General features: G+C 39.7%; 1 protein-coding gene across 5 annotated transcripts in view; it reads right to left on the bottom strand.

The window, feature by feature from the left end:
* Positions 1–16,603, bottom strand: part of Agbl4 (AGBL carboxypeptidase 4) — a 1,435,759-nt gene that overhangs the window by 444,605 nt on the left and 974,551 nt on the right. The gene's annotated exons all lie outside the window — the stretch shown is intronic.

Raw genomic sequence — 16,603 nt, forward strand, 5'->3', positions numbered from 1 at the left:
CATTTTCCTATCCTTGACCTCAGTGATACAGTCAAGATCAGGCAAACCAATTTATCTATCTTCTAAGTTTGTCTTTTTTCTGTTTATATAGGTAAGTAGGAACCTTTCTGCACTTCAAACTGGGTCTTAGTTGTCAAAAAAATGGTTTGGTTTGGATTTAAATTGAAGAAGAAAAAGAAGAAGAACAACAACAACAAAAAAAACCCAACAATAACATATTAACAATGAATGATCTCCCAGTCCAGTGATTTTCAACGAGGGATAGTACGAACCCCTAAGTGACAACTGATAATATCTGAAGATTTATAGGAAAAATTATTTGCATGTACTGAGAAGTTATGATGCTGATGCTGCTACACATGCTACAATGCACAAGACAGTCCACATCACCAAAGAATTATTAGATCCCAAGTGTCAGTATTACTGAGGGTACAAAACTCCATTTCTACAATTTTCTAAGGCCCTCCTCAATTTTCTAAGCACCTTCTGAATTACAATCTCCCTTTGAGGTATTCAGGAGATGGCAATGTCTATTTAAGAGTTGAAGAAACTGACAAAGAGAGTTTAAGTAATATGATAAAACAGAACAGTAAGTGATAGTGGTGAGATCAGAATAAGATCCTTCCACTAATTCTAGCTGAACTAAAAGAATAGAAAGCATCTTTTGGAGGCTCCAAGTAGCTCCGGAGGAATGAAAATAGTTTATAGATATGTGGCTGTCCTCTACACATACTTTTTAGAAAACAGGCATTGGCTTCTGTGTGTGTGTGTGTGTGTGTGTGTGTGTGTGTGTGTGTGTGTGAGTGTGTGTGTGTGTGTGTGTGTGATGAGTGAATCTGGGAAGCTTCCTTTTTATTCTACTTCCAATAGTCTCAGTTAATAACTGAGTGTGAGTTACATTGTTGTGAATTGAAGACAGTCAATGAAAAGATAACTTATTTCTTAATCATTGGTTATTATGACTCTGAGACTTAATTATCTTTTCTATCTTAGGAAGCAAGAAAAGATTAAGTAAAAGCTACATACAAGTTTTGTGGTAGATAAAAATCAAAATCGAAATATAAAATTTGATTTTTCCTAGGAGTTTTGACAAGAACACTGGTATATTTGATAATTTTGGACAAAACAGTAGACAGGGTAGGGAGAAATGAGAAAGGGAGATTGATGGAATTTGCTGTAGAAGATCAATAGAAGCTTCAGAGAGAATTTGTCCAAACAGAAAGAAGAGTTCAGCATAATGAAGCAACCATAGACTCTGAACATCAGAGGGCACTGGTGGCTTCTAATACAAACAATATTAGATATTCTGGCAGCCTAGGAATAAGATCCAGGTTTATAGATCATCCCTGTATATGTGAATCAAAAGAGATAGATCACTAAGTTTTGTAATACTTTAAAGCCCAAAGTATTTCCTATAGAATACTCTTGAAGTGAGTACAACAAAGAGGGCACTGCATAGGAGCATCACTCTGTTGTTAGTGAATTTCTGCCACTGGGACACAGAATTGGTTTTTCACTTCCATTTCAATAAGTCATAGATTTCTAGCTCTGAGGATAATGGAAATAGTGGAAAATATTCAGTGGAATAAAGTCCCATTCAGGAAGCAGTTTCCAGGGAGATTACTAGGATTATAAAGTCCCAAATGAGCTTATGTGGTTGGATAACCTTAGAGAAGTGTACAGATATTTGAATAATTTTTTGAGGTCATCAAGAGAAGGAGAGGGAGAGGGAGATGGAGAGGAAGAAGGGGAGGAGAAAGAGAGGAGAAGAGAGGAGAGAGAGAGAGAGAGAGAGAGAGAGAGAGAGAGAGAGAGAGAGAGAGAGAGAGAGAGAGAATATTATAACAGACTGAATTTCCTGCTGGGACAGGTAGGAGTACCCAGATACAGGCAGCAGTTAATAACATTTATGTGACCTCAGTTATATTAATACAGTGGTAAAACTCATGCCATTCAATTTGTCAATTCATATTACAACATTCATATAACAATATACAAGGTTGTTCTATTTTGTCCATTTTCAAAATATAATTTAAAGAGGTTAGTCATTCACTCAAAATCATGTACGTAGGAGAAGAGTTGAAGCTGACCTGTTAGATAGCAAGTGGTACATATACTACAATACCAAGACCCCATGAAGGGAAACGAAAGCAGCCAGAAGGGCCTGAGTTTCTGTGACAGTCACTGAGGATGCAAAGGTAGGAACGACACTAGCCTGTCTCAGTGAGCTCATAGTAAAATGTGTAGAAGTTGTTGAGGTGATAGAATGATGAATGCCAGAATGGAGGGAAACCTAGGATGGAGATGGGGTGGCCAGCTGGAACCAGAAGGGAGTGAGGTAGCTAAGTGTCCCTGTGGGCCAGGGTGGGCAGAGAAGTCTTCACAGAAAAGTAATGCTTGAGTTAAGAACCTGAAGATTACTTCCCTTCCCTTCCCTTCCCTTCCCTTCCCTTCCCTTCCCTTCCCTTCCCTTCCCTTCCCTTCCCTCCCCTCCCCTCCCTCCTCCCCTCCCCTCCCCTTCCCTCCCCTCCCCTTCCCTCCCCTCCCCTCCCCTCCCCTCCCCTCCCTCCCCTCCCCTTCCCTTCCCTTCCCTTCCCTTCCCTTCCCTTCCCTCCCCTCCCCTCCCCTCCCCTCCCTCCCCTCCCCTTCCCTTCCCTTCCCTTCCCTTCCCTTCCCTTCCCTTCCCTTCCCTTCCCTTCCCTCCCCTCCCCTCCCTCCTCCCCTCCCCTCCCCTCCCCTCCCCTCCCCTTCCCTCCCCTCCCCTTCCCTTCCCTTCCCTTCCCTTCCCTTCCCTTCCCTTGCCTCCCCTCCCCTCCCTCCTCCCCTCCCCTCCCCTTCCCTCCCCTCCCCTCCCCTCCCCTCCCCTCCCCTCCCCTCCCTCCCCTCCCCTTCCCTTCCCTTTCCTTCCCTTCCCTTCCCTTCCCTTCCCTTCCTCTTCTCATCCATACCCTACCTTCTTTGCTTCTTCCCATGATGAATTCACTTGTGTACTCCTTGAATACTTTCTATAACTAGTTATGAGCAAGGCAATGTCTAACTAAAATTGTGAAGTCTTTAGACTTTGCTTCAATTTCATAGCTATAAGAGGAAGAATTCTTATATGTGTTACAGTTTAGCCTTCTAATTTCAGATATAAAACTAAGTCCCAAAGGGGAGAGAAAATACTGACATCAAACTACTCAGGAAGCAGCTAATAGAAACAGTTTAGAAACCCACATGCTCACACACCTATAACACACTGCCCCTTCATCAACCTGCATTTTTTTGTACCTCACCCCATCTCTGCCTTAAGAAAATCTAATTATCTCTTGTATTTCCATTTCTTGTTGGAAAAATACATTTCTGGGGAAATTTCAGAAATTTATTCACACCAAAGTAAATAGCCCTCAGTGTTATATAATGGTAAAGCAGGGCAAGAGAATAAAGTCTCACATAAGTATTCCTGACATGATTCAGTTTATTTGTTTTTACTGCAAAGTCTAATCCTTTCCACTGCATGGCTCTGACATAAGCCATGTAGTCCAGAACACTTCCATAAACAAGGGAAATGGTCACAGAGAAATGTGCAAGATTATGTCACCCTACAGTTTCCAACAGGTGGCATCACCCTTCCTTTCTCTATGGCATGAAGTATCCACAAATGCTGTGGACTAAAATAGGCAAATGAAGTGCATAGCCCTGCAAATTCAGCTGGAGAACTTCATACAGAGGTGGTTATGGAGACAGTGAAATTGTTAGACAGGGATCCTCTCTTTCTTCTACCTTTTCGTGATCCCGTAGTGGAGAGGCACTGCACAATGTTGCCACGCTGTCTTGGTTTCACCTGAAAAGCTCATTGAAGCTCACATGTTAGAACCCTAGTAACAATGAAAGCAGCCTTGCTTTTTGGTTTTAGCAGTAATCCTCAGGGGTTCGATATAGTTTGTATCTGGAAAGTTCACCAAAGGCCCACATGTCCCTGGCCTGGCCTACGGTGCTCCTGGGAAATGGCAAAACCTTTAAGAGGAGGAGCCTGGTAGAAAGTCCTCAGATCACTAGCAGAGCCCTTCAAGAGGACTGTGTACCTTGGCTCCTTCTTTCCTCTCCTTTTATTGCTCATCTAAGGGGTGAGCATTTTTGTTTCCCCAAACACTAGCACCCGGATGTGCTGCCTTACCAGAGGTTCACAAGCGATTGTGGATTGAAATTTCTAAAACTATAAGCCAAAAGGAACATTTCCCTTTATAAGTTAATTATCTCTGGTATTTGTTATAATGACAGAAAACGACTAACAGAATTCTTTCTATTTTTACTTCTTATTTTACGTGTCTTTGAAACACAGAGACTATATTCATTTTATAAATGAATAAACTGAGAACCAGTTGGTAAATAGCAGGAATAGGATCTGAACCCAACACTCTATCCCTACCTCAATCCATTTTCTATCATGGAACACTTGCAAGAGGTCATTTATTAGGGAATCTACTGAGCATTTATTGTGTGCCAGGTTCAAACTGGGCACTTTTATCAGGATAGGTTCTCACAAGTGGAAATCTGTTCCTTATTGGCAAGTGAAGTCAATAATTCTGCTTCTTTTCAAGGATTTAGATCCAAATAAACTGAAAGATAGTGTGTAATAAAAAAAAAAGAATTTTATGGGCATTATCTCATTGAGTTTCTGCCGTCTCTATGTTCCACTTACCCTTCTGCTTACCTAGTAAGTATGCTATGATACAGTATGAGGCTCTTGACCGATATGGTGGCCAGTCTCTGATGGTTCATGGGAAGAAGAGGACCATTCAGAGGTTGCAGGACTTAATAGTTTCAGGCAAAGGAATGCAGTGAGGTCATTCTGGAGGATGTAAACAGTAAAGTCAGTCTCTCTGGAGATAGCCACCACCTCAGAGAAGGAGGAGAGACTGCCCTGGGAGCCCCAGGGCACACAAGAGGACTTGGAGAAGCTCTCCCTGTAATCTGATATCCTGTCTCCAGGAAGACATTGCTTCTGGCCTCTTTACAATCCTTCCAACGCTCCAGATTCCTTTTCCTCTCCTTGAAGCACACTTCCCCTTCCTATCAGTGCCTCCCCTCACCACTCTTCTTTCCTCTTGTGCCTCTCTTCAGTTAACTCTTATTCCCTTCTTCAGGGCCCAGGTTAAAAGTCACTCCCTCAGAAAAGCCTTTCCCATTGCTCTTGGTTAGGTCAGGATTCTTCATTGTTTCTTAGTGTCTTGCACTGCTTCATCATCTTCTAACATAATAAACAAATCCCCACAAGGAATGTAATAATTATGTACTGCAAACTTGTAATAATAAAAAAATAAAAATTTAAAAATGTAATTAACTGTGTGCTTAGTGGCTTAAAATTTGTCAGTTGCTGGAATGAGGACTTCACAAGGGCAGCAAATCTCTCTTAACAAATTTTTAGCTCTAATTTAGTAGAACCTGAATAGTATATAAAGAATATTAAGAAGGGTTTCCACAAATATTATTTGCAGAATGAATATAGATACAAAGATGGAATATAGAGTGAAGAAGGTAGCATTCACCTTTCTCTTTGGTCATATTTTCAGGGTACTATATTTTTCTCATTACATTAAAAACATAATTTTTCTAAAGTTACTGACTTTGATTATTCATTCATCCCCTCCCATTTTTGGCACTAACTTCACCTAAACCTTTAGAGCTTCAAGGGATCAATGAGGTTTATAAAATGAAAGAAATAAACACTATTCTAAGCTTCTCACCACATTAACTCACCAAAGCCCTTCCTACTCCTCAAAGCTCAATACTAAAATTGCAAGCCACCACACACCCAGTTCCTTAGAGTTACTGATTATAGGTGAGGGCTTGTTGGACAATTTCATTCTAAAGTATGAACGACAAATTGTCTTTAAATTTATCTCTCTCAATTTTAAAAAAAGGACGGCTGCTAAACCCAGACCAGTAGGGTGCTAGAAACATACAGAGATAAAATCTCACAAAAGCGAGATTATCTTTCACAAAGCTTGGAAAACAGGTCTTTACAGAGTATGTGGATCATCTCTTTTCAGTTAACAAATACAGAAAGAGAAGCTTGGAGGAGACAAAAAGATTTGTTCAAGGCACACAGCAAAGCAATGTTAAAAAAAAAAAAGGCCTGGAGAGGATCCTTCGCTGCATGCACCCAGGGCCCCTGCTCTTCACATGCTGCTTTGTGCTTTCTCAGAGACTGGGAAGGAAGCTCTCCTGGTCTCCACCGCTCTCGCTCAGCCCTACCTGAGTGCCAGGGACAGCCTGCATCACAGCTGCCCTTGGTGAGCACTGCCACTCTAGATGGTTTTGCTGCCTGTCACTGATTCGCCCTCTTGCCATCTGCTTTCAGTTTCCTCTGAAAATCCCAGTGTTTCTGTGTTTGGCGCTCTGCTGTCCCCCCTCCCTTATTAATGGCCCAACAGGAAGCTGTTTTAATTTATTCTTCATCCATTTCCAGGCTATTTTCTGAAATCTACATCGTCTATTTTTTTACTGTCTTGCATTTGTTGATTTGCCAATTTCAAAGGATTATGTATATTTGAAAGAGCAAAGGTGAGACAATGAAGCTTTTTCTGAGGAATCCTACTAATTGAATTCGCTCCTTTACTTGAGAGGCATTAAGTTCAGTAAAAGTTCATTGACACGCAGTGTGTGTAAAATATTGCGAAGAAAGGGAAGGATAGTTTAAGAAGTAGAAAGCATCATTTAGATCTTGTTCACTGAAAGAAGAGATGCAGGCATAAAAGACTAAGACAGTTAAAAGGATATCTCTTTGGGGTGAAAAAGGGAAAGCTAGAATAGCAGTGATAATGTTAAGCATTCTTCTGTGCATCAGATTCGAAAATGGGCATTTCATTTGAGGTATCAGGAAGCAAGGAATGTTGTATTCTGGAGAAATGTCAAAGATTATATAGAATTTGCATGTACATACTTGGAAGGCAAGTAAAATACTCCTGAAACTCTTTGCTCCCTTAAAGCTTATAACAGGAAAAGAAGTTTGGAGATTAAAGAGACGGTTTCACACAGGGGGTTGTTGGTGTCTGGAGTGCCACATGTCACAATCACAAAGAGGCCTCTGGGATAGGGATACTTTTCCTCTTGCTGGTGTGTAGAGAGGTAGGGATACAAAGAGCTATACTTTGACTCCTTTTGAGAAATCTAGTGAAGAGAAGACTACAAAAAAGTGAAGAAGTAACTACACTCATATTAGCTGATGATCCTGGTGCTTGTAAAGGCAATGGACTTTGAGTACATATAGGATGTATGGCAGATGATACCATTTGGATTCCTGCCCAGAGTCTAAATACAATGGACATCCAAAAAAATAAGGGCTAATGAGGTAGCAACAGTAGGAGTATTATGACACGTTCTCCAAGTGATGAGGACTACTGAGAAATGGAATTGTCCAGGAACCAGCACTATGCACAGGTTGCCATCAGACTGGGATCAATCAAACCCAAGCCTTTCCCATGAATTAGTGTCATTCTCAGACTGCAGAGAGAGAGAGAGAGAGAGAGAACAAGGCCACACCAGGAAGCAAGCCCTGTCTGGGAACCAGCACAATTCACAGGCCACCACTGGACTGGAGACAGTTAAATCCAAGACTTTCCCCATTAGCACCACTCGCAGACTGCAGGGAGAGAGAACAAGGCCACACCAGCAAGCATGCCACATATGGGAATCAATTCCACGTGCAGGCTGCCACTGGACTGGGGACAGCCAGATCCAAGTCTTTCCCCATGAGTCAGTGCTATTTGCAGTCTTCAAGGAGAGACAACAAGGCCACCAAGAGGCAAACCCCATGTGGGAACCAGAGCCATGCATGGGACATTCCAGTCTTGGGCCAGTGAGACCTCAGCACCCTCTGGCACATGGGCTGGCAAACAAGAAGTACCAGTCCCCACCCTGTAAGCAACCTGCTGATCCAGAAGAACATAGGCTGTGATGGCAGTTATTGAGGTGAAATGTAGTTGGATCCCTGTAGTGCTTTGTTGTTTCACTACTTTGCACTAGGGCCACCATCAATTTAGAGGATAGTGGTACACAGTGTAACATCTAGGGAGGAGTCTTTCTGAGGGTTGTAGCATTGTTGAGTCTTGTCTTGTTTTGAAGTCCTATATCATTTTCATCATTTTGGTGGGTTGGATTTTATTCTCTTTTGTTTTGTTCGATTATGTTAAACCTGATGGCAGGAGCAGCTATTTCAAAGATAGCAAGATATATTATGATAGCAATTTAGGATTTACTATTGGCTTGTTTTGAAGTTCTTTATTGAATTCATTGTTTTGTTTTTATTGTTTCTATTCAATTCTGTTCTGTTTGATTTTTACTATATCTGAAGGTATCTGCAGCTATTCTGAAGACAACAAAAGGCATTATGGTAACTATTGTTGTTTTCATAATGTTTTGAAGTCCTGTATCACACTGGTTTGTTTTGATTGGTTTTATTCTGTTTTATTATCCTTATTTTATCCTCTTTAAAATAAAGTAAAATATTATACTCATTATTCTCTGTAAAAAAAGACTGCATTTATGAATCTTATATTCTAATAGGGAATAGCAGATGATCAACAGAGAATCAGTAATCCAATATCAGAAAATTATTCAAATATGTAGAAATAGAGTGGTGTGATAAAAAGTGAGAAGAGTTTAGAGGAGCTAGTTAAATAAGGTGGTCAGTACAGTACTCTTGAAGGAGCGGGGATCAGGGTTCAGAGAGACAGAGAGTGAAAAAAGAGGATGAATATTCATATTCTTGGAAAACATACCAGGAAGAAGCAGAAGGGAGGAACATACTCTCCTCTAATTCCTATGACTCTGTCTCCCTAAGCTCCAAGGCAGAGGCATATGATGTAAATGGAAAATAATGGGCTTTGAATTGGATACATCTCAACCTGTAGAAAAATGACTAGGTCCTTTAACCTCACAAATTGTTTTTGTATGTGAAGTGGGGATACTGATTCCTCTCTACTTATAAGGATCAACTGAGTGAGTAAATGAATTTTAACTTCTATGTTACCAGCAATAGAAGCTGATAGACTAATTAGGCAGAAAGTAATTTTATTAAACAAATCATCATAGTTCACAAGAGCCAGGTATGAGGCTAAACTGTATGCCCAAAAGCATGCTGCAGAACTAGTTGGATAAGAAAACCACAGCTGCCACTCACACCACTAAGGACAAAGTGCAATATTCCACACGACTGCCACTTTGTGTCACTAGTTCAAATTCATAGCAACTATTATGCTGCAGCACCAATAACAATCCTAGGCCAGGAACTCAAGGCTGCTCGCACTGCCAAAGGCTCAAAATTGCTTACTTCAGAATTGATTTCTTGTCTAGTTTTTTCTGAATGGTGGAGTTTAGATCATATACCTGTGTTCTACCTTCAGGAGAGGCCAGGAAAGTGAGTTTTCTATCTTCTACCTTGAGGAGAAAAGGGCCCATGAAGAATATTCCAAAGGGATTGGGCAGGTAGAAAATATGACAAATACACGCTGGGATGGAAGAGATCTTGCAGTGTCTTCCAGTGCCTGGGGCCAGCAGATGCTCAGTGAAGGTGAGTCTATTACACAGACTTCCTTCCATCTGATCCTAAGCTCTGAAGAGGTATTAATAATCCTTGCTGCATGGGTATATGAAAAGGCCACCATGTACTATTTAAGACTCCCAGAGAGGAATCATAAATTTAGCCTGAGCTATAGACAACTTCCAGAAAGACAGGCTGCTGACTGGGACTTGGCTCAAAGCACAAACAACGTGCCTGGCATTTTCCTGAATCCAGCCTATCTCAGATGTATTCTAGCCTGATTAAATGAGGTGAGCTGAGAATCCATCCTCAAATTAATTGCTGACATATAACAAAAGTCTTAGGGAACAGAAACACAGAAAGAGAGAGAAAGAATCTGCAGTGTATAAATGATGGTGAGTATAAAAATTGGTCTTACTGCCTAAGAAGTGTGTTTAAGGGGTCTCAGAAATTGTTGTGTCCATTGAAGGTCACATCCTTCCTTCTCTAACTGAACTCAGTTCCATACTGGATATATGCCTCAGTTTCCTGATTTGTACTTCAAGTCATTCCTCCTGCTCCTTCGTCCTTTGGGACTCTAGATCTTTCATAATCTTCAGACTATTTTTAAATCTGTCACAATATTAGCAAAACTAGTCACTAGTCCCTATGGTACGTTTCCTCATCCCAGATAAGGAACTCGCAGAAATAAATCACATCTTGATGGAAGTCATTTTGACACTCTAATACATTATAGTTTAAAAGGAATTTTCCTGTATATTATCCAATTTTATTCTAATAGAATGCTTCTGAATTTTATTTTATTACACTACACAAACATTTATTAAATATTACTAGCTCTTTCTAGCACTTATTTACAGGCACAGCACAAAGGTTCAAAGAGGTAAGTATGATCTGCCCAAGAGCACACAGCTACATTTGTGTTCTTTCATCTTGAGTTAAAGGTTGTCATGATCAAATACATTTCTCAAGATCAATGAGAAAGTGCTACATAAAAGCATGAGGTTGCTATTTGCATGGCTGTAATATATGACTCTTGTTTCTACACTACTACTAGGTAGCATAAGAGAGGCATGAATTTCCCTATGACCATCTACTATTCCCTGCTCCAACTCTCTCCTCAATCACATTTAGTCCCATATACAGTAAAGTGTATTTTAAGATAATTTTATTATCCTAAAAATTAGTGCAGTACAGCTCTGGAAGGGAAAGGGATTTTAGGCAATAAAAATAGCACTCAGTTCAAGACACAGCAACATAATCTATCTATCTATCTATCTATCTCTATCTATCTATCTATCTATCTATCATCTATCTATTTAAAGTGTCTTCTATTTTTTACATTTATTTTAAAAATAAGGAAAACAAAGTTCCTTGTAGTTGAGTGCTGTGCACATAGGCACATGACCATTAAGGACAAAAGTGAGAATTCTGCTTCAGGCTTGATTTTCCCTGTGCTGCCCTACCTTCTAGAGCTCTATACATACTTCAAGCTAAGGACACATGTTCTTCTAAGTGTCTCAGAGCAAGTCAGACAAAATCATTGTGTCCCTGCATAGCTTTCCCTTACCTTGGCATGAGATGCAAGAGTATCTGATTTAGGAGGAATATTGAAACATTCAGACATTTTTAACACAGTTAGATTTCCACTAAGTAGTCACCTTATATGGACAGGGTGTAGTTTCACATTGGATGCAAATCATTGCTTTATGCATCTGCTTTCCTCAAGCCAAAGTAGCGGTGAGACAGAAAGGCTGATGAATGTGAATGTTGGAGTCCAGTGTCTGGGCAGGGTTTTGCCTTTCTATTTCAATCCTCACATTAGCTCTCCATCACAGGCTACCTCATATTAAACAGCTTTACATACTAGTTTGTTTAACTTGGTGCAATTTAAAAATCAGGAGCTAGACAGGACTTGACTTGCATTTTAGCTTTGCCCTAGGCTGTGTGACCTTGAGAAAAAATGTTTAACCTCCTTAAGTATGATACTTCATCAGGAAAATGCAGATACTGTGAGGAATGTGAGATAAATACATGCAAACAACCAGCCACACAGAAAATATGAAGTTCTTCTACTCAGTAAACAGTAGATGGTAGTTATTAATCATTTATTATTACCTTGCTAGACTGCACCCATGCAGGTGGAGGCTGTTCTGAACCTGACTCTCTAACAGGAGCTGACTTTCCTTTACTTTCTGCAACTGGAAGCAAAGAAGACTGTCCATAGGCACTTGCTTGACTATATTTCCCTAGATTGTCCTTCTTTATATAGTCTGTTGCCTTTTCTTTTCTTTCTGCTAAGAATAAATTTACTGCAATTTCTTGCAAATTTAAAAACATGGGCAGTGCCAAGATTTATTTGAATTTAGGGTTAAATGTACCTACCTTGAATTTCTTGGTGTCCAGTATAATTGGCATAGTCCTGCCAATTATTTATTTTGATCTCAAGGTGAAACAACTCCCTTGTTTTGGAAAGAAAGAGCATAAATCCTAATATATTCAAACTCCAGGGATAATAGCAACATAAAAAATTGCTTTGCTTCAGCTGACCACTATATTTTAAAAGTTACATTGCAACAAGTTAATGGCTTTCAATCTCAAAAGCCATTTTCTTATAGAAATATTTTAAAGTTCATCATATGTTTCTTTACATTTTTTTTCCAATTAAAATATAATTACAGCTGCTTAAGGACATGGAGAAAAAAGCCTGGGGGTAGGACACTGGGAAAATATAAGGAAAGTCAGACGAAAGGAGAAATGAAATTTTCAATCATTTATAAGAAAATAAGAGAGGTAGGGGGATCCTATGGCCGCTGTGGTGACAGTGAAGTGGCAGAGACCCTGGCAGACACCAGTGGCTCCCTGTAGATCCCTGTCAGCAACCTACAGACACTGGGGACTTTCTGGGCAGCTTGAGATCAAGATGAAATCAAATCTTCCTATTTTCAAGCTAAACTAATCTACTGTTAGAAGATGATGCAGTTACTTTGAATAGTTACAAAGTAAAAGAAAGAGTGAGCAAGGTTGTGATTCCTGTGCTCCCCAGGAGAGCATTTTGTTTTTGCATCAACTTCCTTTTAGAGGAGATAATGGAACATTTGAGAACAATTTTATTGAGCAAAGGAACTGAGGGATAGAGCAGTTTATAATCAAGGTCATTGGTCATCCTCTGGCACAGAATGAAAGTTGTCTTCACATATTTGTTTCTACAGGATGAAATAATAGTCAAAAGCTATATTTCATCTCAAACAAGGCATGCTTGAAATTTGGCAAGAGGCAGAAACATGACCATTAATGATTTATATGCACCAATGAAGACAGTCTAACTATGTTTTAACATGCTGCACAAAAGCTGGTAAAACCTGCCTTTAGTATAGTAACACTTATGTGCTCAGTTTGGTTGACAGCTGACAAGTTACTTTGCTTTCGTGAAAATCTCTCATTCCTGCCTTTCTACATAAATAATTCTTCCTTGCTGTTTTAATGTGATACATACACTGCAACCTCACAAACCTTTCTACATAATCGGCAATAAAGTCCTAAATAAAATTTCTGACTTGGTCTTATGTGCACAATTTTTGTGTCATGTTTGCTTCTTCAATCTGATTAACTAGAATATTTCTCTCCCTTCCTTTAAGGTATAACGTTACTTGATCTAATTTGTGTGTAGGAGCACTACATAGTTCTTTTCAGTGCCACACAGGAAAGATACACACTTGTGTGCAGAACATATTTTCCTTCCAGCCTATAATATCCTTCACATGGAAGATAAACAAGGAAAACTTCTATGTTATCTAAAAAAAATAAAATCAAATTTTATATTAAAAGTAACAAAATGAGGTGTGCACAGGCCGGCCTAGAACTAGGCCCCTCCTGCGACTTCTGCTGTTTCTGCAGACCACCTTGCAGGACCCGGGAACTCCAGTCAGAGGCACACATGGGGCCAAGCTAGATCCAGGACATTCTTATGCCTCCCTCCGCCTCTGCAGACCACCTCATGGGACCCAGAAACTCCAGCCAGAGGCAGGCACTGGGCTGAGCTAGACCCAGGCCTCACCTGTAACTGCCACTGTCTCCACAGACCACCTCTCAGGAACCAGGAACTCCAGCCAGAGGTGCACATAAGGCTGGGCCAGAATTGGGCCCCTCCCATGTCACAGAGTCCTGGCCACCCACCTCAGGACCTAGGAACTCCAACCCCTGGTGTGCACCCCCACAGTCTCATCACTGTCATCAGGGACCACCCCCCCCCACCTCCTGGACGTAGCATTGTTGTTGATCTTTGGCTCCCACACCCCCCACACCTAGAACTTCAGACTGCAGTGGATTAACCATGCAGTATTGAGGGGAGACTCAGTAAGAAGAACTCAGCAGGTGAGTTTGCTTCTAAAATAGGAAAAGAGCTTGCCACTTTCAGTGCGTAAACAGGAGCAAAAGAAAGGCCCCCTCCAGAAGTAGGCCATAGTTGAGCTTGGCAAGTGGGTGGGTAAGTCCTTCCTCCACACAGAGAATATCAGGTAGGTTGAAGAGGGTGACAACAAGGCCTCCCCAAACGTGGAGAAAATTAAGGGGTCTTGTGGGACACCCAGAGACACAGTAGGGTCCCAGCTGAAACAAACACTATAAATAGGGAGATCTGGTGACTCTGAACAACCTGATGACATAATAACAGCAGGAAGTAGGGGTTGATTTCCACCAGTACTCCTCACTTGTAAGTGTAAGAAGAACATAGAACTCACCCAATAGGGCCTGCAGGGGTAATTCAGGTGACTGGCCCACTTCTTCATTGTGGGACCCAGCAATTGGAAAACATCAACCTTATAGTAGGACCTCAAAATACATACTACCAACAGTTGACACTAGTAGGATTTATGGACCAAATAATAACCCAAAAGGGGAAAATGGCAAAACAAAAAAGCAAAATGCAATCTGAAACATCTAGTCCACCAAGAACAAGTACAGGAGACATTGAAATAGAGGACTTCAAAAGTAACACATTAGAAATCTCTGAAAAGATAGCAAGTGAAATAAAAAAAAAAAACTCCATGACACTATAGAGGAAGATTAGAAGTAATCTCTCTTGTCAAAACAGAAATAACAACCTGAGTAAAGGAGTTGCTCGGCATAGCTAGAGACGAAATAGAAAAAGTAGAGGAATATGGGAAACTGATTGAAACCTTGAGTGAGCAATTTAGAAAAAAACAGAATTCAAGAAACAAATTCAGAAAGACATCCAAGCAACGAAAAATTCTATTGAAAGCTGGAAAAAACATTTAAATGAAGCTTAGGATAAAATTTCGGACCTTGAAGACAGGATCACAATTAGTGATCATGAAAGGATAGAACTTTTAAAAATAACAAAGCAGCATGAAATGACAATCCAGCATCTCCAAGATGATGCCAAGAGAAACAATGTAAGACTTATAGACATAAGTGAAGATGCAGGAATCAATGTAAGTGACATAACTAAAATATTCACAGAAGTAATAGTAGAAAATTTCCCAAGCGTGGGGAAAAAATCTGATATGCAGATAAGTGAGGCATATTGAACATCAAACAATCACATCCAACATAAATCTACACCCAGACATACAATAATTAAGATCTCAAACACACAGCATAAAAACAGAATACTAAAAGCTGTTAGAGAAAAGACATGACTCACCTATCAAGGAAAGCCCTTTAGAATCATGGTAAACTTTTCAGCACAAACCCTCAAGTCAAGATGAGCTTAGAATGAGGTATTTCTAGTCCTAAAAGAAAACAACTTTCAACCCAGACTGCTGTACTCAGAAAAATTTTCATTCAAATTTAATAGAGAAATAATATTTTCCAACGGCAAAGAACAACTGAAGAAATTTATGTCCACCAAATCAAGCCTAGAAAGAGTGTTGAAAGACATATTAGATAGAGATAAAAATGACCACAATACCCAGAACAGCAACAGAATGAAACCATCAAGTAGGACAATCAATTAAACAAAGGGGAAAAGCAGAAAGCAAACAACTGGAATGTAACATGGCAAGGCTGAGCCAGTACGTATCAGTGATATCCATAAATGTAAATGGCCTCAATTCACCTATCAAAAGAAACAGATTGATAGAATGGATCAAGAAACATGACCGCACAATATGCTGTATATAAGAGACACATCTGACCCAAAATGAAACTCATAGATTAAAAGTCAAATGATGGAAAACAATATTCCATGCAACAGGAACACAGATAAAAGCAGGGGTAACTATTCTATTTGCAGACAATGTGAACTTCAAACCTAAAATGGTTGAAAGAGAAAAAGATGGTCACTACATACTCAGTAGTGGAAAAATTTAAGAGGAAGAACTCACAATTATAAATATAAATGCACCAAATACAGGAGCACCCAACTATATAAGACAAATACTAATGCAAATGAAAAACCAAATACAGAAGAACACAGTTATAACAGAGGACTTTAATACCCCATTGTCACAAACAGATAGATCAACTAGACAAAAAGTCAGCAAAGAAATAATAGAACTGAGTCATACCTGTGAACAATTGGACTTAGTAGATGTCTACAGAGTATTAAACCCAACCATATCAGAATACACAGCTGCACATGGGACATTCTCCAAAATAGACCATATAATAACCCATAAAACATTCTTAAGTAAATGCAAAGGTATTGAAATTATTCCATGCATAATGTCTGACCATAGCACACTGAAATTGGAAATTATGGCAAAACCTTCATAAATACATGGAAATTAGATAACAATGTCTTGAACAATTAATGGGTTACAACTGAAATTAAAGAAATTAAATAATACCTGCAATTCAATGAAAATGCAGAAACAACCTACTGCAATCTGTGCAATGCAGTGAAAGCAGTCATAAGAGGGAAATAAATACCAATAAATTGCCATGTCAAGGAAACAGAGAGGACCCAAATAAACAACGTAATGCTTCATCTCAAGCTTCTAGAAAAAGAACAGCAAACCAAACCCAAAGCTCATAGAAGTGAGAAAATTATAAAGATTAGAGCAGAAATCAATGCAATTGAAACTAAGAAAAAATATAAAAAATTAATGAATCAAA

Source organism: Cavia porcellus, unplaced genomic scaffold (genome assembly GCF_034190915.1).
Source record: "Cavia porcellus strain 051 isolate PalLab524CR breed Dunkin Hartley unplaced genomic scaffold, mCavPor4.1 scaffold_25, whole genome shotgun sequence".
In the NCBI taxonomy this organism is placed as follows: Eukaryota; Metazoa; Chordata; class Mammalia; order Rodentia; family Caviidae; genus Cavia; species Cavia porcellus.